The 26,157-nt window shown below is 37.9% G+C and overlaps 1 protein-coding gene across 3 annotated transcripts in view; it reads left to right on the forward strand.

Moving 5' to 3' along the window:
• The first annotated feature begins 10,953 nt into the window (after positions 1-10,953).
• PDE9A (phosphodiesterase 9A) overlaps positions 10,954-26,157 on the forward strand; it is a 52,943-nt gene continuing 37,739 nt past the window's right edge. The window contains exons 1-2 of one of the 3 annotated variants that reach the window (XM_025170933.2): positions 10,954-11,048; positions 24,919-24,973. The gene's annotated coding sequence lies outside the window, so the exon portion shown is untranslated. Of the gene's footprint in view, positions 11,049-20,501; positions 20,570-20,745; positions 20,839-24,918; positions 24,974-26,157 lie in introns of those variants that run through there. The other 2 variants (XM_025170934.2, XM_007434825.4) reach the window with 2 other exon arrangements.

The following is a 26,157-nucleotide window of genomic DNA, read 5'->3' on the forward strand; positions in this document are numbered from 1 at the left end:
AGGACATGAGGTGAAGATAAATGCCTCAACAGGCCAAACTGCATTGCCTTGAAGAGACAAATCCTCCTGTCTCTACAGCACAAAGCATCTCATTAAAGTCACCCAGTGAGTTTCATTACTTAATAGATTTGAACCTGGGTCTGCCCAGCTCTGCTGCAATACACCACATTGGCGCTGCTGGCAGTGGTGAAAATGACTGCCATTAGTTGCTGTCACTTTTGCAGAAGCTGCTGGAGATTTACTCACAAATAAGAGAAATAAGAAGAGAACTATTAGAAAATGTAAGACTAGGCTGAAGGAGATGAAGCTAATAAAATGAAGATGCTATTTGCTGTAATATTTTCAAGTTTTATATGTATTCCCTGCATCCACCAGTGAGATATATCTAGCAGCTTACTAACACATCATTTGGGAATAAGAGCCCTACATTTTAAAGCCATTTGTGTTTTTCTATTTCTATATGTATCAGAATGATTACCCCAGTCCTTTTAATATGGTAGGAATTAATTTTATCTATTTTTGCAGTGCTATACAAACATAGTCCTTTAAACATGATGGCTGACCTTTGTGTTTTCAAGTAGGTTACTCACCTTTAGTATTGAACTGAATACTGTAGGGAAGATATATATCAAAGGAAATACACACACATCAAATCATTATATAAATAGTTTTTCTTAAATATTGTCTTGACTGGTTTTCTTTACTGTTGCATCTGTGCTTCTTTGGGTTCTCAGCTCTGCCTCTTAGAGTGATGCTAACTAACCAGGGCCCTCATAAAGAGTATACATTAAGGGCAGGTGTTATTGAGCTAGAACGCTATGGGCACGTATGTTTCTAACTAATCAAGAGTGTCCTGGCTCTTCAGGCATGTAAAATGCACACAAATTGCCTGGAGAAGGGAAGGGGGCAGAGCTACTGATTATCTCCCTTAAACTGGCAGCTTGCTAGGACTTTGTCACCTCAACTAGCAGCAAGATGGAGGCATGGTCCCTCCCTCTTTCTAATCTGTTGGGAAGCCTAGAGGGACAATTAGGGTACTGATGATAAAACCTGAGTTTCTTTTATGCATGATTCGTAAATTTCAAAGATGCAGCATGGACAGGAAATGTGAAGGGGGAATGCCACTTCAAGAACAGATGTAGGTTCAGCTCAAGGTTTGCCCATTATGGAAATACAACTATTTCCCTTTTTATTTGTTCAACAAGAAGTGCAAAAAGGACTTGCCATTCATTCCTCTATTTGTGTCAAACATGAAGCTGCCTCTTATTTTGAAAAGGACAAATTTGTGAAACAAGAGGTGGCTGCAGCATAAAATGGATTTTTCGTCTTCCCTTTGATGTTAGTTTAGGAACAATTTAGAATCCTGAATGCTGTTAGCTTCCTTCATTAGTTATATGTGGGAAGGAATTCCATGGAATGGAATTGCATTATATAGCTCAACTTGCCCTGATCCAATTGGTTGAATCCTGAACTTCTGAAGTGAGGTCCACTATATGAGAAGGACTTCACATGATCAGAATGGCTGTGCTGTTGGGGATCTGGTTATGTGAAGCTCCTAAGCTCACAGCTAGTGTCTAAAGGAGCTTGTCTTTCAGTATCACCCAACTTGGAGGTAGTGGAGCGGAGCCAGTGGCATGGACCTGGTCATGCCTGGTAACTTTAAGATATGTAACATTAGCAAAGGGCCTCCATCACAGTGTTCAGGTGGCACTTCCTAAAGTTCACAGGTCAATAGATGCATCTAAAGGCATCTTGGCTGCATGCAAACTCCAGCCTGTTTGGACCAACCTTTGCTGATGGCTCTTTCAAGATAGAATATTAGTACCCTGAATGAATGTTGATTGGTTTACATACTGAGCAGACAGACCTCAGGTCTATCAAGAAATCAAGTGATCCATTGAATTGGAGAACCTATCCTTATGTCAGTGTGTATACAGTTTTAACCAGCATGACAGATTTCAAACAATCCTGAGAATATTTTAATGAAATGGCTCTAAAATCCCTTGTTAATGATCCTTACCTCTCATTACAGAACCATAGTTTGAAGAGTTGCTTGAGAGGAAAAAGATGTTAACCCAATCTGAAGTGCTGAAAAGGGCAAAATATTCTCCTTCAGCAGCTGTGTTTCTTTTTCTTTCCTACAGAATAGAAAAAAGATTATTTAGAGCATAATATGATTGGCTTAAAAAAGAATCCTTCAGATAATTTCCTGAGATGCTTATCAGAATGCAATGAGCATTTTATTAGGCACAGTGTTTATCTACAGCATCTGCAGACCCCTATTTTTGTTAGTGAAAACCAACAAACTTTTATGAAACTGAATCTCACATCAGGATATGTATGACAATAAAGTAATATGTTTTAATATGTTTCTTAACTTTGTTTAGTCACTACTGCCTATTACTTAAAAAAGAGAACCCTATTTTATTATCTCTCCCACTTTGGTTCTTAATTAACCAGGCTAACTATCTGACTTCCATTTGTTCTAATTCTATTGCCATATCTCACTTACTTTGCATTCATTCTATTCAGTGATAATTGATTTCGAGGCTCAGTGGCCCGGCATATTTCAGTAGTTCATTCTAAGTTCATCAGACCACACTGATTGCATTCCCCAAACATTAACAGATGGTATTCTGCCAGACAATCCTTTTTTTTTTTTCAGACAGTGCTTCTTGCCAGCTTGTTTGATTTTTTTCTGCCAAGGATTTCAGTAAGATGTGGATCTGATTTAGATAAACAACAATTTTTTTTTTTTAGTTTTACAACTGTAGTTACATAGAAGATGCAGGACCTGTTGCTATAATTATGAGAATATTAGCTGGTTTTACCTCAAATTAATTTCTTGTGTGGAAAAATGGTAGAAAGGGTATAGCCTCAGAACATGAGCTATCCTAAAAGGTGACAATAAATGGATCAAAAATAAAGTCATGCTGTCCAAAATGTTGTTTTTATATTAGAATGCTCTAAAAAAGAACGTAAAAGAAAGGTATCTGTAGCAATGTTATATGATTTTGGCCCTAGGGGGCACTATATTTAAAGGTATCCGAAACTTTTGCTGTACTTGTTCAACTTTCCTGCTGAATGTTATTTGATAAGGGTCAACCTGCTGGAAGTTGGAAGTTGGTTAGTATTCTATCACCCTTCCATCCTTCCCTGTACATATTATACTTTTAAACCTTCATTAAAACACGTCATTTTACTCCTAATCAGCTATTATACAGATAAGAATCTCACTGGCTGCTTCTGTGATCTTTGCTCATTTGCTATATCATTTATAAATATGTGTATATAGAATATCTAGATGCAAATTCCAGATCTATGGAATTATCATACAAATAATCAACCAGCTTTATTTATCTTTGCTAATTCATTACATCTGGTTAGTAAATATGTGTATATAGAATGCACACATGCAAATTATGTTACCCAGTAATTAATGCACCATTATAGCAGTGTATGTCACAAATATGTGTTGTTTTATTTTTGTATGCTAGTATTTTGTCTCATCTATTCGATTTTACTTTGCTGTTGTATTTTTTTTTTAATTTTGCTGGTCACTGACCAAATAAACTATTACTATTATTATTGTTACCCAGATTTGTGGAACTGTCATATGAATAACTGATCAGCTTTATTGTTTGGCTCAGTTCAGAAGTTGTATTAAACAATTGTTTGTTTTAACTATGACTTGTATACACCACAAGTAAGGATTAGTGTGACATGTGAGTCCATTATCTGTTAGTTATTATACTTTCAGTCTGCCCAATAATCCACGTTTTCTCAGCAGATTATAAAGTTAATTAAAAACATTAAAACAAAAAAATTATTGTGAACAAATATTTTATTTTAAAAGCAATTGTCCATTTCTGAACTTTTCTGTAACTGATTCTTGAACAGTTGATAACCACAGGTGATTTTGGCTGTTTTGTTTTGCTTAATCATGTACTGCAGTGTTTCTGAAACTTGGGAACTTTAAGATGTGTGGACTTCATCTCCCAGAATTCTGGGAGATGAAGTCCACACATCTTAAAGTTCCCAAGTTTCAGAAACACTGATGTAGTGGTATAGGCCATGCTTTTTAACCTGGCTTTAACAGAGGTCAAATAAAGTTCTGGAAATGATATCTACTGTATTCTTATACATTGGAACACATCATATTTTCAAGAGACCTGACTGAGAATGATTAATTGGGTAAGACCAAAGTCCCCCTTAATAGACATAGTCGCTTTGCAGCTATTTGACCTTGGAGGATTGGCAATGCAGATGGCCTTTTGTCACAATGTGAATTTTATAAACAGTTTGGCTGGAATTGTCTTTCCAAACAGAAATCACAATAAAGGCTTCAGAAAAATAAATGGAAGAGAAACCAGGTCACACCTGGTTTGAAACAAAAATCAGACAATGTATACATTAAAGTTGCCATAGACTAAAAGTGCCATTAGAAGCTCTTTCTTCTGGTTATGTCTTCACTAATTCTCTTTTCCTTGGAAGGCGACCTTCAGCAAGTATTGTAACTCTAGAGATATTATGGAGCTCTTCTGCATTGCTACAGGATTACCAAGGTAAAAATATTTTCTGAAGTCCAGGGATTCTTTATGTGAACTACTGAGTTTATATGTCTTCTTTTCATGATTATAAAGAACATAGAATAGGTATTGTCTATCATTATGAAAGATGAAAATATCATGTAAGTGTATTTATGTATTTTAAAGAATGCAAACATTGAATTGCCTTGTTTTCATTCTCTCTTAAAAACTGGACCCATAAGCAATAACTAATACAATGTGATGAAAATTACAATTACAAAGAAAATGATAGAGCACCAGATTTCAATATTTCATTATCAATTTTGTTTAAGAAAACCCAGAATTTTAAGTAATTCTATACTATTTAATTAAAATTCTTACAACTTTGTAAGGTAAGCCAGTATTTTTTAACCCTCCTTTTTACAGATGGGACTAAGTTTGAAAGAAATGAGAACTAGGGATTTTTGGATTCCTGTTTTAATCTTTTTAGCTTCTGTGATGCATTAGCGCTGATAAAAATGGAACCTCAGGCAGAACCTCCTCCCAGGATCTCAACTGGCAGGCAGATTCAAAGAGAGGCAGGTACCTTAGGTCCAGACTGTTTAAACCTCATAACCAGCATTTTGTAACATGAATGCAGAGTAAAGATTTGAAGTATACTGGCATTAGAATGAGTTCTTTTAAAAGCTGATGGGAAACTAAACTGCCATTTCACCTTCTAGAATGAAAAGTGAGTTAGTACCGCAATATTTCTCCTACAGTGATATTAGGACTAAAGCTAGTGAAGGTAACTTATTACTTATATCTCTTCTCTTGCTTCTTCTCTTATCATTATGTTAAAAATGAAAAGGAAGGGCGCAAACATCTGCACTGATATTTGGAGTTCTGCCTTAGGCTTTGTTCACATATGACAGGCATAAACAACTCATAAACATTCACTGTATTGAAAGCTAATATGAAACTAAATTGGCTTGTGTAACCATCTTGCACTTGGCATGGTTACATTAACTGCCTATGTAGCTTCAGTCCCCAGATGGCTGCTCCAGTAGCTGTCAGCCAAGGTATTCACCTTTGCAGAGCTTTCCTGATGGAAGATTTTGAAGTTTGGTCATCTAGTTGTAACTGAGTTGTAGTTTAGATTAAAGATTTACTTCAAGTGTTTATCTTAAATTGTCATGATTTTTATAACTGGCATATAATATTGAAAAATTCAACTAGCTACAGATGGTTTTTCTAATGGCCTCCCAGTGCTCTTAAGACCCATACCATTCACATTTGCAACATGCACCTGTCTCATTTCATCTGTATGTAATTGCTGTCCGATTAACACATGTACCTCATGAACCTCTGCTGTACCCTTGAGCCAGTGTGCTGTCTTCTTGGTGCTCTCTATGCCTGCTCACCTTCCCTTAATGTAGATCTGAGGATATTAACAGCCTGGACTACTGAAACCTTCTGTGTAATTGCCACATAGGTTTGATTTAACAATCTAAACAATTCATAAACAGCTGATAAAAGCACTTTGCTCACCAAGAGGCAACACAAATTTAACCTACTGAATTTTCAGGTTGGAAATAAAGCTTTGGCTGCCTGACAAGTATTGACCTGAAAAACATTTTTCCCGACATACATGTGTGTTTGCAGAGAAGTTATCAAACATACTTAAAGATGCTCCTTTTTATAGTTTTTGTAAAAAATAGTAGTTGTGATTCCACAAGCCCAGGTAAATGAAAGCAGCATAGGGAGCAGATATATTGTATTGTTACATTTTTCTAATCCACTCAATCTCCAAAGTTCTCTGAGCATATTATGCTACTTGAAACATTAAAATAATAACAATATAATACATTCATTTAAAATAATGTAAGGAAACTATAATAAAAACACATAAAAGCCATTATTTCAATATAATGTGGGCACTTAAAACTAACTGAAAATGCCAGAGAAAGAAAAATCTTCTCTTCTAACTAGGAAAGATTCTTGATTTTTATGTTTCTTTTGCTGGTATTACATGTCAAACAAAAATCAGGTATTTTTTTTCTTCCTGTAAATAACTGAGTAGTAAGAATAATACAGATCTGTTTCAGATTGTTATCATGGAACTATTTGTATGTAAAGAAATGAATTATCTGACTGCTATTGCTCACAGGTAAGAGATGAAGAAGTGAGTGCATAGTTGTATAATAAATATTTATACAAGTAGTCCCCAGTTTAATAACAAGTTCCGTTCCCAAGGTCTGTCCTTAAGTTGAATTTGTATATAAGCCAGAACGGTATTATTGTATGATACTGTATAAGTAGTATTGTATAATGAACTTGAATTATTGGGTATTTAACTCAAATTTTCCTACAGTGGGTTCCATTCTTAACTATGGATTGTCTATAAACTGGGCATATTTAACCCAGAGACTACCTGTACTGAATCACCATTTTCATTTGTATGAATAGCAGTATTCCAATTAACACACACACATAATGGATGCAATGAATATGTGATACAATAGCATGAATATTTTTGAAGTCATGTCTTGTGCAGACAATGCAACCCAGTCCAACATTTATCATGAAAGAGTTTGTACATTCAGACAGACATAGGCTTTCCAGGCAAAAGCCCTGGGGTGCCGGTGGGGTGTGTGTGTCCAAAAAAGTAAGATTGCAGCTGTACAATTATTGATTTTCTTTACTTTCCTGCAAATACCCCTGCAAAAATTCTAGGCCATGTTCCTATTTGCACAGCTGAAATCTATATACATGCAACTGTATATTCACTTTCTGCTGAATGTGCAGAGGATATACCAACAATAGTGGGGGTATCTCAAAACTATGATCCCGTTTTCCCCTACAACACAAGGTATTTATTTGAATACTCCAGCCTTTCTTAACCTGAAATTTAACAATAGCATTCTGCAATATTTGTTTTGGCACTCTTTTTCTCTTAAATAATTGTAGCCTTTTGCCCCTTTAAAAAGGCAGCAACTTTTTTAACTAACTGTCAAACTTCCAATTAAAAATATGAGGTGGCAGTGCAAGAGGCTAGGGTCTGACCTGGTTAAATAAACCTAGCTTTAAACTTTGTCTTCCAGGAATACAACCATTTCACTCTTCACAGCTGATGACTGCATGGTATCCATTGATCCCACCATGCCAGCCAACTCAGAAAGGTATATCTTCTTATGATTGAAGCTAGCCTGGCGAAATGGAGCTTTTTACTCACCAGTTGTCCCTTTGTATTCCTGATTTGTGAGAGATAGCAAAAATTACTCAAACTATTACAGCTCTAGAGATCCTTTAACTAAAACCTTATATATTATTAAAGTGTATGGAGTTTTATCTGGAAAAAAAAACATGCTGCAAAGAAGTAGCTTATAGAAAAAAACAAAATATCTGAGTTCCTCTGAGGGTTTACATTGGATTTACAGGCATCGATGGTCCTTTACTGGAAGAAGCAAACAAATCATCATTCTGAATGAAGGGAGTTTGGGACATGTGTATTAATTAGTGGTCAGAAAGCCTAAGGCTCTCCTATTCCCAGAGCTCCTCTGCTTTTCCCCGGACTACTCTGTTTCTGCTATCATTTCTCATCACAGCTGTTTACGCTGAAAGTCAGTTTTATTCTTCGCACTGTAATCCTCCCAGCCTCAGGCAGCAATATACTGTTATGTTCCATTAAAGTTTGCAGAACTATATATGTGATCAACACAGTCTGATCATAGTGAAGACATCCTGTCTTTAATGGAGGTGGGCAAGTACATTTTCCCTACCTAAATAGTAAGTTTCACTAGTAATCTTTTATATTTTGCAGCATATTGATTATTTATTTTGACTGCTAGATTTATATCCTGCCTTTTCTTCAGATGACCAAGGGGTGTGCATAGCATTCCTTTTTCCCACAGTAGCATTAATCATTAAAAAAAACATGCTGTAAGTGGGGGTTTTTTTGGTCTCTTGCAGGACTCCATACAAAGTAATACCTGTGGCCACTGGACAACAAACAGGTAAATTATATTTTAGCATGAATTAATTTTAGAATATTTCTCAAGCTTGTAAATCTGTACTTAAATTATCATTGAATTTCACTGATAAGATACTTAAATCAGAATTGAAAATGAATTTGCTTGGCATTTTAAGCTCACTAATTTTAATAAGATTGAGCCATTCTTGAGGTACCATAATTGTGTCATGGGAAATACCACTTTATAGTTTCAGAATTATTTTAATGTAGTAGAAAGACTCATGTGTTTGGTCTACCCATTTGTTTGCCAGCATTTAAATGCCATACTGTACTAGTGTTGGTATGATCCTACGTTAAAGCAGCCCCACTATTCCGATACAACCTGAAAAGGTGCAAATTACTTGCAAAGAAAATCAAGAATAACTAACATTGTTTATGTTCTTGTTAAGAATTAGGTCTAACAAGGTTCAGATGCTTATGGCATGGTATCTGCTAGTAGGATGGGTTCTCTCTATTCTCTGTGCCCCCCCAAAATTTCTTCTAGATTATTACTGTAAAGAACTCTTCCAGGAGATTGATATGACATAGAGGGTCTTCCCATGGGTATAATAGTAAAAAAAAAAAAGCTTTTTTTATCACTTTATATTTTGAACCCAAGCACAAAAATACTTATGTATGAAAATTTATCCAGCAAAAAGAGAAATTCTCAAACAATTGCTCAAGAAAATGATAGGCCAGTAGCACTACTACTACTACTACTACTACTACTACTACTACTACTACTTGGGAAGAGGGGGTCCTTCCTTATGGCTTCCCATGGAATTTAATTGAAGGATGGGGATCCAGGAAGATACAGATCTCTGGAGAGATTATTATAACCTCCTATCTAAGTAAGTGCCAGAATGCTGAACTTCTTTCATATGAATTTCTCACAACATTTGCTTCTGTTTCAAAAGGATTTGTTGGAAAAATACATTCTTTTTTATAAAATTGAATGGGAACTGGTTCCAAAAAACAAAAACAAAAAAAGGATTCAAAAGAATTGTTCTAACTGGAAAAAAAATGCCCATTCAATGGCAAAATACACATCTAATAGCATCACTTGTGGATAACAGACTTACTTTCACATTGCTGGATTTTTCTACATCTAACCAGCTCAGAAGTATGACCTGATCCTTTCTCCTTATGCAAATGTGTTTTTTAAAGACCTATGATAAAAGGTACTTAGAGTGGGAATGTAAAGTTACCAACTTATTGTCAGGAACAAAACAAAAGACAACTGATCTCCAGGGACATGACTAAGAATGTTGGATCAGCACAGATTTACACAGCTGCCCTAAGATGTGGTTCATGTAAGATACAAGCCAATTTGTCTGGCTGGTAAATATGGCTTCAAAAGAATCCCATGGAGTTTGCTGAATATTAAATATATGCCCTATTACTTTTATGCCAATTTTGTAATGTGACACCAAGACTATGTTGCTTAATTATATCGTGACATAGTATATTTGGATTTAAGAGAGAGAGAGAGAGAGAGAGAGAGAGAGAGAGAGAGAGTTCTGCTGGCAGCAAAACCTTCTTCCTATTGTTTTGGCCTAGAAAGACCTGAGTGTAATCACAGCTGTGCTGCTGAGGGAAAAAAAAATCAAGAATTGTTTCACTGGCTTCTTTCCTGATTGTGGCTGTAAAATTGTCACTGATAGAAATCCTTTATTCTTAATTAAACTTTCACTGATAGCTGTGAATTGTCTGGGCAAATCACCTTGCCATATTGCCTTTTGCTGGGTGGCTAAGTCATCTAATTGAGTCATTCTCCCATATGATTCTTGCTGATGGGCCTTGTGATCATTGCTTGCTTCCAGATCTAAACTCCTCTTTTGCTCCAGATGTTTTGGGGAGGGAGAGGGCTGTTGGATTTTGAGATGTCTGGTGCTGGGATGTTATGCTTCCCTGGGACAATATTACAATGCAGCTACATGTGGAGCACTATGTACATGTTTGTCAACACTATTAAGCTAGGAGAGTGCTCTTGAGAGAATAGATGAGGTTTTTCCCTAGAATTCTTCAAGAAAAATAAGTGCTTGAGCCAGTCCCAAGATGAGTTGAGGGTAGTTCAGCCAGCACTTCAGGATAGATTCAAGCAAATATTGTTAATGCGCAGTTCTCTAACTGGGCAAGGGGGAATGAGGAATCAAGTGTTCCAGCACTTCCATGGTTCAGTTTCCTTTGAAGGGACATTATGGGTTACTTATTGTGTTTTATTTACTAACATTCATGCTGAAAGTAGCTGAGGCTTTGTGTCTAAAGAACTCCTAAATGTCCTAAGCCTTCTGCGGCTCCACATTCAGTATCACTATTCTGAATCTTGCTCTGTCTTTCAAAATGATAAGCATTTTACATGTGGGTGGGAACATCTGAATTATCTCACTTCCTTGGGAAGGGAGAGGGAGAAGTAGAAGAAGATAAAGCACACTGACGTCTAGTCCTGCTACACAATACTTACTACAACTCTGCTGCTAAACACACTGTCAAAGGTGAAACAACAGCTGTGGGCCAGACCTCAACATGTGAGTGGAAATACCTATTATTTCTCTGATTCTCCTTACCTTTCCCCCTTCCTTTTTTCACACTCTCTCTTGCTGAAGGAAAGAGAGAAATTGCTTTGTTTGACTAGATCTCTGACACAGATATCTAGAAATTAGGCCGAGGGCCTTATGAAATTAAACGGCCCTAAGACTGCAAGTTTCTGATTCCTGATCAAGAAATTGTTCAAAAAAGGGCATTTCAGCAAGGGTTGTCTCATTTGTGCCAAAGATAACACTTGCCCAGATTCCCTTTCCCAAACAACTCTAAAACAAAAAAACCAAACCCAGTCTGGTCTTCCTCTCCAACTGATCACCCTAAGCACAGGAAACTGCCGTTACAACAGCACAAATAGGGAAAACAAAATAGAGGTAGAAGTCCGGCATGTATTTTTCTTTCTGATATTCATGCACAATACAGTCTTACCGACCCATGCAAGACAGTTCAAGAAGACTATATAGCTGATTTTTCATGATCGTAAATATCTGCATAGTGCTGTTTAAATGTTTTTTTTGTTGTGATCTTTCCTGGCATTTTGGCATGACAGATCTGTGCCCACAGGCAGGAAGCCACTGCGTGCTATCCAGCGAGGTATTCTCTGGTGTTAGTAACAGTCCTCCAATACCTGAGGGTCCCCCCCCCAATGCTTTTCCTTAATCTTTTAAAGTGAAGGAGCAGGGAATTAAAAGCAATGCACATCCTGTAAGAGGCAGGAATAAACTCTCGTGTGTGTGTGTGTGTGTGTGTATGCATATATTTGTATATATATATATAAATGTGTGTGTGTATATGTATGTATGTATGTATGTATGTATATATATATATATATATAAATATGTCCTGCTGTATTTGTAGCAGCCTGTGTCCATGAACAGTAGGATAGGCTTTTGCCTGCTGCATTCACATCCACTAGTTTGCTGGCCAAATCCGAAGGCTGAGATAATGCGATCTTAAGAGAAAGAGGTCAGATAAACTACTTTGTTCCCACACTGCAGGTGTTGCATCCACAGCATGAGCCCCTGTTGAATATCATGCACTCATTCTGGGAAGGGCTCCCATTGACGTCAGGCTGGGGGCTGTGCTGAGCGCACAGCACACACACAAAGAGTGACTAAATCCAAGGCGGTCAGAGGGAAAAGCTGCCTTTTACCCTGCAGCTGCTATCTATTAGTGAGCAGCCTAAGAAACTTTCTGCATTTCTCTCAAGGATACTGGAAGGTGGGGAAAAGATTCCTGCTCCCATCCCTAATCCCCGGGTTTGCAAAACAGCAGCAACAAAAAAAACACCCTACTTCGGAAAATGTGACATAGCTAAATCTTGACATTTTATAGGGGGGAAAAACATCCAACTGTGGTCACCCAACGGTGGTGAAATCTTGCATGGTTTGGATAAGCAGGAAAAGGTTTGCCTGGAGACGATGTGTCAGTTGTCACCTTCTTCAGGAAACAATGAGTAGGATAGTTCTTAGTTCAAAGGGTGGCCTAGACAGATACTTTGGCACTGCGTGTTACCTGTGCCCAAGGGATTGCCTAACAGTATCGCTGCTTGTTCTCCCTAGTAATGCTTTGCACACTATCTTAGTTGGTCATAAATTCTTACTGAACCAAAAGGTTATAAAAACATCCACTTTCCCTCTTACTGGGCCACAGATGGGATGGTACCGATAACAAGGAATTATACATGGAAAATTACTGCTTGCTCTCAGCGGATTGTTCTATTATGAAAGATTGCGGGTGCAACAGGACTATCATCTTTCCATAAATATTTCCACAACTGTGTGGGATAAGAATGTTTTTACCATTCCAAGAAAGATTTGCAGCAATACACTGTATGGATTGTCTTTGGAAACATCAGATGAAAGTTCAGAATGCAGCAGGGCAGTTTTATACAGGTCAGGCAACCCATCCTTTGCAGCAGACTCACTGACTTCCAGTACATTTTGAAGCTAAATTTTCTTACACATTTCACCTATGCCTTTAGGATATGAGAGTTTCCTGTATGGTTACACCTAGAATCTTCTTATCTAGAAAAAAATACATTTCTCACGTGCTGATATATTTCCAGTAATGACAGGCAGACAACCCTCCCTCCCTCCCTCCCTCTTTCTATCTTTCTTTCTTTCTTTCTTTCTTTCTTTCTTTCATTCTTTCTTTCTTTCTTTCTTTCTTTCTTTCTTTCGGCATTCAGTCTGACAAAGGAGAATTCACTGTTCAAATTTCTTCCAGAGAAGAGAATGAGCATATTTCTTGGAAATTCCCAACACATCTGGAAGACACCAATTTGAAGGAGGCTATCCTGGGGTTATGGCTCTTAAACAAGATCACATTCCAGGAGGTGCTACACACAATGTGGGAGTGTTTGACATGTACAAAGCAACAGCATATCTCATGGACAATTGTTTTTCTCTGCCCTTCCCCAAAACCCAGAAGGATCACAATGACCTTTTCTGGAATAACATGAGGGAATATGTCTGCCTGGAAGTTTTGAAGTACTGTAATGCTCTCACCATCCACTACTTTCCATTCATACAGGATATGGTGCATGGTTCATGTACAATCTGATCAGGTTGTCATCTGGAAATTGATTGATTGATTATGTACCATCAAATTGGAGTCGACTCTTAGCAATCACATAGATTTTTTCCATGATGATCTTTCCCTAACCTGGTCTTTCTTCCAATGTTGCACTCATCACTACTGTAACTGAATACATCCACCTTGCTGCTGGTCATCCTCTTTTTCCTTCTGCCTTTCATAGCTTGATGTGATCAGCACAATCAAAGGACTTTCTATAATCCATGAAACCCATAATGATTTCTTTTTGGTATTCTTTGGCTTTCTCAGTTATCCAGTGTTCATCAGCAATAATGTCTCATGTTCCTTGGCTTTTTCTAAAGTCAGCTTGAACATCTGGCATCTCTTTTTCCAGGTAGGGGTCTAATCTGTGTTGGATGATCCTAAGCATCATTTTGCTTTCATGTGAAATTAAGGATATTGTATGATAGTTTGCACACTTCCTTAAGTTTCCTTTTTTTGGTATTGGAATGTAGATTGACCTCTTCCAATCTTTTAGTCACTTTGTTGTTCTCCAGATTTGCTGGCATAGCTTTGTTAGAACTTTTACTGATTCTTCTTCTGTTGCTTGTCATATTTCAGTGGGTATTCCATCAGTTTCTGTAGCCTTCTGACTTGGTAACCTTCTAGTACTAGAGGTTCTTGTAAGTAGGGAATATCTTCTAAGGTATCACATCTCTACTGTACAGTATTTCAGTATACTCTTTGCATCTTAGTTTGATCTCCTTTGAATTCGTTACTGTCTGTCCATTGGCATCATTTGAGCATACCAATTCAAGGTTGGAACCTCCTTCTGAGTTCAGAGATCTGAACTATATATTGTATATGGAAAATAATATGTATGAAAAAGTGTAATGGACTGTGAGAATAACCTTGAGGAACAGAAGGAAGATCCATAGCCAAGGCAATGGTCAGATAAGAGAAGTCTGAGTCCAGACAGGAATGTAATTTGAGAAAGCATCTCAGACTTGACTCTCCCTAGTTCTCTTTAGAATAAAGGCAGGGAGTGGGAAGGCATATTCAGAGTTGCAAAATTCTGTTAATGTAACCCTATAATAAGAGTAGTTTTAGTATTCATAACTTTGATGTTCAAGTCTGGTCTGCCTCAAAGGGCTGACAAAAACATACAATCATGGGTAATGTTAAAGGCCTGTTTCTGTCTGAAAAGCAGTTTTGTCTTAGGCAGGTTCACAAACAAGTATGGTATGTTGGTCCATAGAATAGGATAAGCATAACATTGGGTTATGGACACATGTTTGCCAACAATGTACTTTTTATTAACAATGTATAATTCCAAATAACAGCTGTTTACTTCAGTTTCACAATCGTTTTCAGCATAGGCCTCTTGCAAACCTGTTTTTGCTGAACAGGTGCTCCTTTATCATTACTATCCTTAGTCCTTGTTTCCCCCCAAAAGAGATGACATTGCAAATGTGTGCCTCAGTTATTCACTAGGTGAACCTAACACCAGTTACACCTATCAATCACTAATAAATGCATTCATCTTGAGTTTGAAGCCACTTCTGTCCAGTGGTGTTGCCAATCCCAATCCCTTAATGGCAGATAGAAGCCAGTTTGTGGTCATCGTCACTGTCACCGACTTCAAAGTGCTAAGAATAGTATGACCCATTCTGTTCTTCCTTCAAATTGTCCAACAGGAGAGGGGAAAGAACAGGTTCAGATGGTGCTCTTCCCCATCCATATTTTTAATTCCAAAAAGCGGGGGGGGGGGAGAGAGAGGGAGAGAAGCTTCTCTAAGAAGCTATAAAACTGACAAGGCAGTGATGAAAGCCTTGGCAAAGTTATTCAAATACCGTGGTGTGTCTATAGTTACAAACATCAGAATTGTGCAAGCCATGATATTTCCTGTGACACTCTATCGAAGCAAAAGTTGGACTTTGAAGAAGCAAGATAGTGAAAGTATTGATGCTTTTGAACTTTGATGTTAGAGAAGACTCCTGAAAATACTATGGACAGCCAAGAAAACAAATGGATGGATCATTGAACAAATCATCCCAGCATTCTCACTTGAGGTACAAATGACTAGGCTCAAATTATCCTACTTTGGATGCATTATGCGAATACCTAATTCTCTGGAGAAGGGTCTAATGCTGGGAAATGTAGAAGGAAAGAGAAGAAGAGGACAACCAGCAGCAAGGTGGATGGATTCAGTTTCAGTGGCAATGGGGGCACCACTGGAAGACATGAAAGGTCAGGTTGGGGACAGATCATCATTTAGAATATCTATGTGGTTGCTAAGAGTCAACAATGACTTAATGACACATAATTTTAAAAAATTATCCCTTTGGTTACATTAACTGTGTTTGTTGCATGATGCTACAGCGACTAAACCTTTGTAGGAGGGAGGCTGGCTTGAGCCCAGGAACCAGGAGACAAGATGAGGCAAGGGTTCCTGCCAGTGGGAAAACAGCTTACCCACAAGCTCTGCAGAGCCTCAAACAGAATGACTGCAAATTGTTTTCAGTTCTAGTTAACACAGCAGCTAAGTCAAAAATAAATCAGCTCAGTTGCACAAATAGGGACATGAGATCACAAACATGTGAACCTGCTTCTGGAATCATACAAAGACCCTATATAGAAGCTCCCTGAATGTGAACTTCAGACCTCATGGCTGCCATATCTGTCCTAATTTTTAGACTTTCTTCTTCTCTATTCCCTACTTCGTTAATTTCTTGTACCACTTCTCTGGGTTCCTTTACCATGCAAACACCCATCTTCATTTTACATGAATAAACAGTGCATTATCCAACTGTTGACCCCCTGTGTTTCCACAATGTTTTTGCCACCTCATTTTTTCATAAGAATTTTTCATTGGGGGAAGGATGTGAATGTTTGCTTTTGTAAATGCACAAGATGGCCTAAGAGTCTATTTTCCACTGCAAAGTGGAAACAGTTTAAACATCCATTCAGGGTCCACTCACAGTGGCATGGGGCTCTTTATACACAGGAGGACTTCCATCTGTGGAAGCAGCACTACCCAGCATGGCTATGTGACTGTAAACATTTAGAAAAACATACATTGCAAGGGTAGCAGCGAAAGGCTATTCACACTATGTTTCTAGATAATGCTTTTATTCTAGAATCACCCTTATTAATGGGCCCCAGACATCATTATCTCCGATTTGCAACCTTCCCAAGATTTCCCACCATTGCTTGTATACTTTGTCTTTGCAATCTGATAATAAAGACATTACAGAGGAAAAGGTAGGGCAACTGCACAATATTTGTGATATAGGAGCCTTATGCTAGAAGCATATTTCCTTCTTCCCTCTCTCCCCTGTCCCACCATTGCTACACAGAAAATCAGCAAGTCAGGCCAAACTATGTCCATGGATTTTTTTTTTTTTAATGTGTATGGAATGGTGTGCTTATATGCACACATTAATACCCAGGGCTATCATATCTGAGCTGCAAAAATCTGGTCAGCCACTAGAAGGCTTCAAAGAGACATAGACAGTTCGAATCCTTCACTACCATCCAGTAGTCATCTGGATCTTTTCAACTCAGATTTGATAGCCCAGTCCTAACCCACACATACACCCCACACTTTTCACTGTGAAATTCTCAGTAAAACAGTCCGTTTTATTCTCATCTAGTTGTAGAACTCAGCTCATCCAAAAATGCTGAATTGTGGGAGCTCAAGGATAGATAAAGGAAAGTCTTCTTTCATTGAGCATAATACTGTAATTACATTGTGGGATCATTTCTACAGGATATACTAATGGTTGCCAGCATGGATGGCTTTAAAAGGGCAATTAACAATTAAACAAATTCATGGAGGATTGGGGCTAGCAATGGTTCTTGTTATGATATTTTTAATAATAATTTTTATTAAAAGTTTTAACTACAACAGTAAAAGATAATGCAAACTAAAGAAGAAAAAGAGAACCACCCCAAATAGCAATATATCCCATTTAAATAAACATTCGATATCTCAATTCTTAACTATAAACAATCCACATTTAACAAATATAAAGTAATCCCAGTATCTTAATATAAACAAAAGACTAAAATTCAACATAACAAAGAGGGATATAAAAAGACAGTTAAATACAGAGCGAGTTTAAATGCTGTCAAATTAGGATACATAAAGTAACTGTAGAGGAAAAAGCTTAAACACCATGTTAAATGTAAGCAAATCCAATACACATCATTTTTCCAGTCCAGATATCAGCAAATCCAAAAAGAACCACCCAAAATAGCAACATGTCCCATTTTAGCCCTGGTCAAATAAATCGACTTTGTGTTCCTTCTTTTTAGGCAAAACAATCTTGCTCTTTAATCCATTCAGATGTTTGTTGATCCTTATTTCGAATTTCTTCAATACCTTGGTACAGTCTCTTTTGTAAGTCCATCAAAAAAAATTATTCTAATTATTCTCTGGAAATGTCATTTTTATTTCCTTCTTAATTTTTAAAGCCTCATCCAATTTTTTTCTTTGTATCTGAGGACAAATTCTTATTCAGATTCTCATTCATGTTAATCTCAGGTAGATTTTGTTGCATATCTTTTTCTGTAACATCTTCTTCTGGGAACAGACTGAACACACAAGAAGACACAACATAGCTGATATAACTGATTCAAAGTCCCTGTACAGTTCCTGGTGCAGTTCCTCAAAGGTATCTCTGAATGCCATTATAAGTTATGTCTCCAATATCAAAAACAGTTCTTCTTTCCCACAAAAATGCATTTATTCTTTAAGATTAATTTCAAAGTCTTAATATTCAAAATCCAATATTCCAATGTTTTCTGAGCCCTTAATCCATTTAAAACTTTCTATAGTCAAACCCTTGTCTTGTTTTTTGCTGTTTATTTTAAATTCTTAAAGATTATAAAGATACATCTTCATTTTCTTACATTAAGGATTGGAGGCACTCAGCGGTGTTTACAACCTTGCTGCTTTGAAGGTGTCTAACTTCTCTGAAGCAGTTAATAGGCAATTTCTGAAAGTGGTTAGCAACAGAAGCACAAACTTAGTGTCCTTTAAAAGGCTTCGTTTGTGGCTGGAGGAATTATGGCAAATTCCTTCATTTCCCGGTTCTCCCACCCTCTGGAGACCGCTGTCTTGCGGTCTCCTCATGCGGACCAATTGTAAGGAGAACAGCTTGGGCAATCTCATGTCCTCTCTTTGTCCAGAGAGGGTTGAAGGAGCCAGTCTGTTTGTCAGCTCCCTGTTCATGGCCGTAAACATTGGCTCCACTTTTTGCGGAGCTGTCTTCAATCCACCATCTTCCCCGGAAGTCCTGGTTACTTGCTATGATAGTAACACATTTAGCACTACTATATCTGGGATGCAAATATCCAGACAATCACTAGATGGCAGCACAGTATGAGAGGATTTATTCCTCATTATGATGATCATTTGGGTTTTCCACCCTATACATGGAAGCTGTAATATATTGCCATCAGTTCTCAGGAGCTGTATATCTTTGAATAGTAGTTGCTGGGGAGCGTAAGCAGCAGGGTACTACTAAACTCATGTTCTGCTTCTGGTTTCTCATAGGAATTTTGAAGGTCTCTGTGGGAACAAATTATTGGATTATGTAGATAATTTTATTTCTGTGTGGATAACAGGCCAGGCTATGGATATTTTATCCGATTATGTAACAACCACCTCACTCAGAGAGCATGTTGTGCATACTCCAAGCTATCATACTGACTCTATTTTTCTGTCAAAATTCCATTTTCCCCCCCTTGACTCTGAGGATGAAGTTTGGTAATCATGGGCTCTGTGCATTGCCAAGTATGACTTGCTTATTATAGTATCAATTTTACTTGTGATATCCTGCTAAAAGGAAATGCATTCTTATCTGTAAACAAGGGAAATCATGACAGGGGGTTTTCTATTGACACTGTGAGACTAAATAAGGAATTGTGAAGGTGTTTAGATTGTGTTCTCTGATAAGATCAGACTATGAAATTAGCTCAAGAATAAGTGCTAGGCTACTGTCTCCAGGCTGAGAAAAAGTTGGTGGCCTTGATCTCTGCTTCCCAAAAAAGTAGTGAGCAAGAAAAGGCTGATTGTTTTTCTTTCTAATTTTAACCTACCTCCAGTACAGAGAAGCGTTTAAACATATATCCAATAGACAGAATCACTGGAGTGATTCAAATGTTGGCATTCTTGCAGATAGAAAAGCAGGCTAAATCAAACCAACAAGCAAGCAGAGCCTACAGTTGCATGGCTATTGGCTGGAAACATGGCCAAAAAGTAGAATCCTCCTTTCCTCCCCCCAACTATTTATTATGCCTTTTACAGCATGGGACATAGCATGAAGGTGGGAAAGGTTCAGTAGGAAAAAGACAAGGGAGCTGACCTGAATTTTGACATTCTGGATTCCAATAATATGTCTACTATTATGGGTCTTTTGACTAATCACAGTACATTTTCTAGCTATGAGTTGGGAGAAAATAATATCCTTCTTTACTGAAGTTGCCAACTGTTTATGGCAGAGCTCCTGTGGGTTTAATAGCAGAGAGATAGTGGCCAAACTAGAAGAAATCTTCACCTACTGAATTTTCCCTGAAGGTTACAAGGGAAGCCCGGCAGGAAAAAGAAGAGGAAAACTTGGCAATACCTAGATGTCTGTGAGCAGTTGTGAGAGCAAGGCCAAGTTTGTACAGCATCTTGCAAATTTATTTCAGTAATTGAAATTACTGAAAAGCTTCTTCCCATTTCACAGTTACTGATATGGGACCCTGGAATTGCATAAATAGTTAATGTGGATTCAGGAAAAGAGACCTTTGTCTCTTTAAGGCAAGAGGAACTGCTAGCTGTATATCTTTACTGTGCTGCTGGGTTATAAAAACATATGTCTTCGCTCTTTTATTACATCTATAAACATCAGGCTGTAGTTGACCGTTCCCTGGATTAGAATGTCCTAGGACTAAAGCTGTATATATTCATCTAGGAGTAAGTCTCATTTAATTCAATGCATGTAACTTGTGAGTAGATACTTTAAGCTCTGCACACGAATTTAGAAAATGAGAGGGATGGAAAGTACAATATCTAGGGCAGGGATTTCTCCCCCCCCCTTTTTTTTTTTTTACTGGACTGTTTTTATAGGACTTTGTCACTCTCATGTAAGCTTCAGACAGTGCCAAATTTTGAGAGGCAGTGAATCTGGGATACACAATTTATTCTTGGTTTGGCCTTGTATATCATTCTGTGTCTGGTGGATGGTAAGCAGAAAGAATTCTTTTATGCTACTTTTAATTAAAAGTATTTCTTGTTCTTGGATTTCCAACAGAGGTAGGGAGCTGCCTTCTTTATGAATACTTGGAAGCTATTTGCTTGAGCTAATCTTACTGTTTATTGTTTTGTTTGCTTTACTGAAATATAGTAAATTATAAAACTCTTGTACTGCATGAATCTATTTTGACACTGTGCTTTGATTTAAAACTTTCTGTGATTATTCCCATTTTAAGTTCATCATCATAGAGGAATCTTCGCAAAAATGCTCACATAGAAAGATAATCATATACTCTATTATATACTTGAGGAAAATGAGTTTGGATGATGAAATGCATGCTTAAAAACACATCATCTTGAATACATTTTCGATAGTTTTAACTCCTCATTCATATAAGCATTTAATTGTTTATTGATTTCAACAGTTCCTGCATAATAGTGTTTCTTGCTTCACTTGATAGTAGGTCTAAATATTACAATTATTTGAAATAGTAACTTTTTATAGAAAGTGTATTGCTGAAGATAGCTTGTGTATTGGTACTGATCCATAATTCAATTAATCTGAAGGTGATTTTATTCACTGTTCTGTTTTAAGGGCTCTAAACTTGCAGAAATTCTAAAACACATATATTTATGCAATACATGCACTGATGGGTGTTAATTTTGTCTTTATATAAGGACACTGCATTCTGAATCCTAGTATTTAAAAGTAATGCTTACATGCATGCCCAAGCACACACATATAGCTGTTAATGTTTTCTTTAGATTAAGTTCATGCAATGTGACTATTAATTGAATTGTTTTATGTCACATACCACATTTTCTAAAAGAAACAGTCGGAATCCCAGAGCTATAGGCTGGATTGGGAAATTGAAAAGAACATCCTCTAAAAAGGCAGTGGCAAACCATGGATGTGTCTGTTCAATCACCAGGAAATGAGTTTGACTTGAAGGAGTCTTTATTCATCTGTGAACAATATTTAGAAACCATAGATTTTTTTACTAGAACTTTTTAGTTCATCTGGTAAGCCACTATTGGAGACAGCTTACCTACACCTTTGGTCTGTGACCTTTCTTGCTTCCTCAAACACTGATGAGTAAAAGAATGCACAAAAGATTCTGAAACATCTCTTCCACATGCAACACCTTAAATGCAAGATCAATATGCACTACTGCAGGGATTCAGAAATAACATGGACTTTTGTACAGTACAACAGAAACCTAGTACAGCATACCACTTTTCCCCACTTTAGGAATAAACTTGGATTTTCTGTAGTCCCAACTAATGCTGGGTAGATATAAAGGGCCAGATTGTCTTTTCAGCAGATTTCAATTATTTTATTTTATTTTATTTTATTTTATTTTATTTTATTTTATTTTATTTATTTAAAAGATTTGTATGGCCACCCATCTTAAACACAACTCTGGGCGGCTCACAACAATAAAATCAATAACTATAAAATCATAAACCATAAAATCAAAGAACAAAAATCCAGCACCTCAATCATCCCTTTGGGTTGCCCCACAACCAGCTCCAGATATCCTCAATCTATCCCAGGGCCTGGCTAAAAAGCCAGGTCTTAATGGCTTTATATATGTTGAAGCGCTGTATCAGACCATATCAGCTATATAGCTTTTCAAGGGAATCACCCTAAAGTAGCTGTATCAGGAACCTTTAATTGGATACCTAGAAGATGAACTCTGGACAAAAACACTACCAGCAAAATCTGTACATTTGAACTTCTGGGGCAATAGCTCCAAAAGCCTTCCTACGAACAGTGAAGGTTGCGTTGGGCTTGGTTGTATTTCTTACAAATTCTGTCATATTAACATAAATAGGTGAAATATATTATTTTCAGGACTGTTTAAGGAATGTGAGGGCCCAACACAAGGACAGATATGGAAACCCCCTTCCCTAACAGTTCTAGAATAACATTTCAAGTGGATTCTGCAAAATGAGGTGTAGGAGGAAGAGACAATATACTTTAGAGGAAGTCGCCCTTTGTACTGATGATGTACAGGAACAGAACAGACCCACTCACCATGCGGTAAAGTCCTGCCTAGGAGAATAACCTTATTGGCCTGATCTACTGACTTTCTAACAAGGACAAAGTCTATACCACCAAGTAATGCTGCTGACCTGAAAAAAAAAATACGGATTTGGAGTAGTGGACAAAACAGAATGACTGATAACCTCTAATATGGATACATTTTCCAAACTTACAATCAAGCTGAGGGAATGTATACAGTAAATTGCCAGTGTGGGGATAGTTACATTGGGCGAACTGGAGAATGTCAGCATCCTTGCACAATGTAACAATATTTCTGCAGAATTATCAGACAGTCATTAGAAATATATAAACATCCAAATAATTTAAATAAGGGAAATAATGATGCCTATCATTTACATGGTAGTTATGATTGCTTGAGGGCATTTTACTCCATTGAATGCAAGCAGTATATAAGGATGCAATGTTTTAGTTCTCCTATGAAAAAAAGTTACATGACTAGTAAAAATTAGTACTTATTCACTATCACTTCACTAATAAATAGCAGCCATGAAAACTTACACTCTATGAATAACATTCATTATTTATTAAAGATCTCAAAAGCAAAGCGGAGCGCAATGATTTTGCTGAAAGGAACAAATGCAGGATTACGGTCAGAGAAAGCAAATGGAAATGGGGCATTATGAAAATTTGTTGGCTTTGAAAATAATCTGATGGTGAAAATGCAGTATAGAAAAAGCTTCTGGGCCTGGATCAAGAAATAAGCAGCACAAGAAGTTTGGCAAACTTTAGGTAAAAACTTAGAGCTGGCATTGTAGCAATAGACTTGAATTTGTTTAGCATAATCTAGCAGGTGGGAGCGTATAGTGGATCTTGGTTGATCTTGAAAAAGTAAGCATGGTCAGGCCTGGTGAGAAAACCACTAGGAAAATCCCAGAACTGTATCTAAACCAGAAGTTGGAAACTCATCCCAGAAGGTAATAGCAAAATATTTCCATACTGTGAAATGTATGAATGTGACTCTGTTGAGAAAATTGAGAATTTACAGGGCTAGCCATGCAATACTGTAGAGGTGACACAGTCTGCTTCAGGCAACATCAGAAGGGGGGAGGAAGATGAAAGCTGCCTGAAAGATGCAATAAATCAATATTGGAAGTGGCATAGCCCTATTATGTAATTGCTGGGTCTCAGATGTGGAATTAAAGGCATTTGGTAATAAAGTGGTATCAAACACTAGGCATCGAGTGAGCCTCCTTATGCAGGCATCATGAACAGAGATGCCACCACTAAAAAAGGCCTTTCCATGGCACTAGCTGTTGTGAAGGTCTTACTGTGTGAGTAGGCATAAGTGGGGATTATGCATTTAGCACCACAGGACAGCAGTGGGCAAACCGCTGACTCTTGGTTTTGTGTGAGGACATTTTTGTTGCAGCAGGACCTGAACAGGTTGGGACAGGACATAAATTCTCTTTTCTTGTTCTCAGCATTTCAAAGCAAAAAGGAAAATATTCATGGCTGATCTGCAGATTGCTTCTGAGGGTTTAGGGAGAGAAAATGGACATACTGTAGTGTCAAAGCACTCCTAGTTAAGTGCCAAAAGAACTTCAGATCCTATGGAATAGAGCAGGATTCCTCAACCTTGGCAACTTTAAGGTGGGTGGACTTCAACTTCCAGAATTCCCCAGCCAACAATGCTGGCTGGGGAATTCTAGGAGTTGAAGTCCACCCGTCTTAAAGTTGCCAAGGTTGAGGAACCCTGGAATAGAGGGGTCCCCTCTTCCATCTATGCGACATTCCATTCTCACCATGGTGGTGGTGGGGAGTGGGATCTGAAATTAAAATTGTGTCTCCAACCTCTGAAAAGGTTTCCAGTCTATTCAATGGCTTCTTGAGGCCTGAGTGGGTTCCTGTTGTGTACTTCTGATGGATTCTGCACAAAATCCATCATTATATTATTAGTTATCGGGACAAAAGGAATACTGGAGTAATACATTTTTAATCCCTTGTTTTCTTTCACAACATGAACTTTCTTATAATTTGCCATTATTTTATGTTTTAATAGAGAAAGAAGAATTGTTTCAGAATTTGCTGGAGCAGGTGGTTGAGCAACTTTCAAGGTAACCCTTTTTCTATACAATAATTTTAAAACAATGGCCTTCCACAGAGCCTTGGGGACTGCTCCTGCCCTGGACCTGGGATTGAGTTGCAGTTTGCAATTTGCATCCCTGGAGCTCCGTGAGATTTGGAGGTGGAGCCATTTCCCCAGTCCCAGGAATTTTACCTCATCTTGCTTGCTCCCACCTGAACTTGGCTCTCCTGTAGCCAATATCATAGGCAACCTTAGCAGAAAACCTGATCTTAATTCTTCTAGTCAGCTTCTAAATTCCTGTAAGAACTAGCACAGTTTATTTTTTCTGCTTTCTCTGCTTATATAAAAGGTGTCCCTGGATACTTAACAACTCAATAGAAGAAAAAACCCTGCCTAATCCCCAGGAAGATACACACATATTCTGACACCAAAACAAGCAGCCACTCAGTAATCCCAACCCCCCAACCCCCGCAATCCCCCCTTCCCCCCCCCCTCAGATCTCTATAAATACCCACAAAAGGGTCACATCATCCTGGGCACAGAGAGAACTGCTCCTGTCTATGCTCCTGCACTCTGAAGATGCCGGTCACAGATGCTGGTGAAACGTTAGGAAACAAAACTTCCAGAACACGGCCACACAGCCCGGAAGACCCACACCAGCCACTGTCCCTGGATATTTGCCTCATCTCACTCACCTGCCACCTTCTGGGTTTCAGGGAGCCCCCACCCACCCATACACTTAGAGACCCTACACTACCATGGCACTACACTGCCATCATCTTAGCCTTCTGTCATATGCAAAAAAGGAGGCATTTGGAGAGCCAGGCAACCAACCACTCAGATCTTTTGAATCAAACAACAAAAGCCAGTATGGTGTAGTAGTAAAGGTGCAGGACTAGAAATGGGGAGACCCAGGTTCTTGTCCATCCTCAGCCACAGAAGCTTACTGGATGACACTGAGCCAGTCACCCTCAGCCTAACCAATCTCACAGGGCTGTTGTTGTAGGGAAAAATAGGAGGAGACAGTATGATGTATGCCACCTTGAGCTTGTCTATAACAAGTGGGATATAAATTAATACAGCATGTATTGGAAACATAGTGGGGAGGGCTAGCAGTTTAATATTTTCCCTTTCTAGGTGGAACAGAAATGAGGGGAGTTTTCTTACTGTACGAGCTGCCATAGCTTGGAAGAGAGAGCATTGACTGAATGG

Source organism: Python bivittatus, unplaced genomic scaffold, assembly GCF_059951505.1.
Source record: "Python bivittatus isolate LINGU-HERP-01145 unplaced genomic scaffold, Pbiv_v1 ctg000350_np1212, whole genome shotgun sequence".
NCBI lineage: Eukaryota > Metazoa > Chordata > Lepidosauria > Squamata > Pythonidae > Python > Python bivittatus.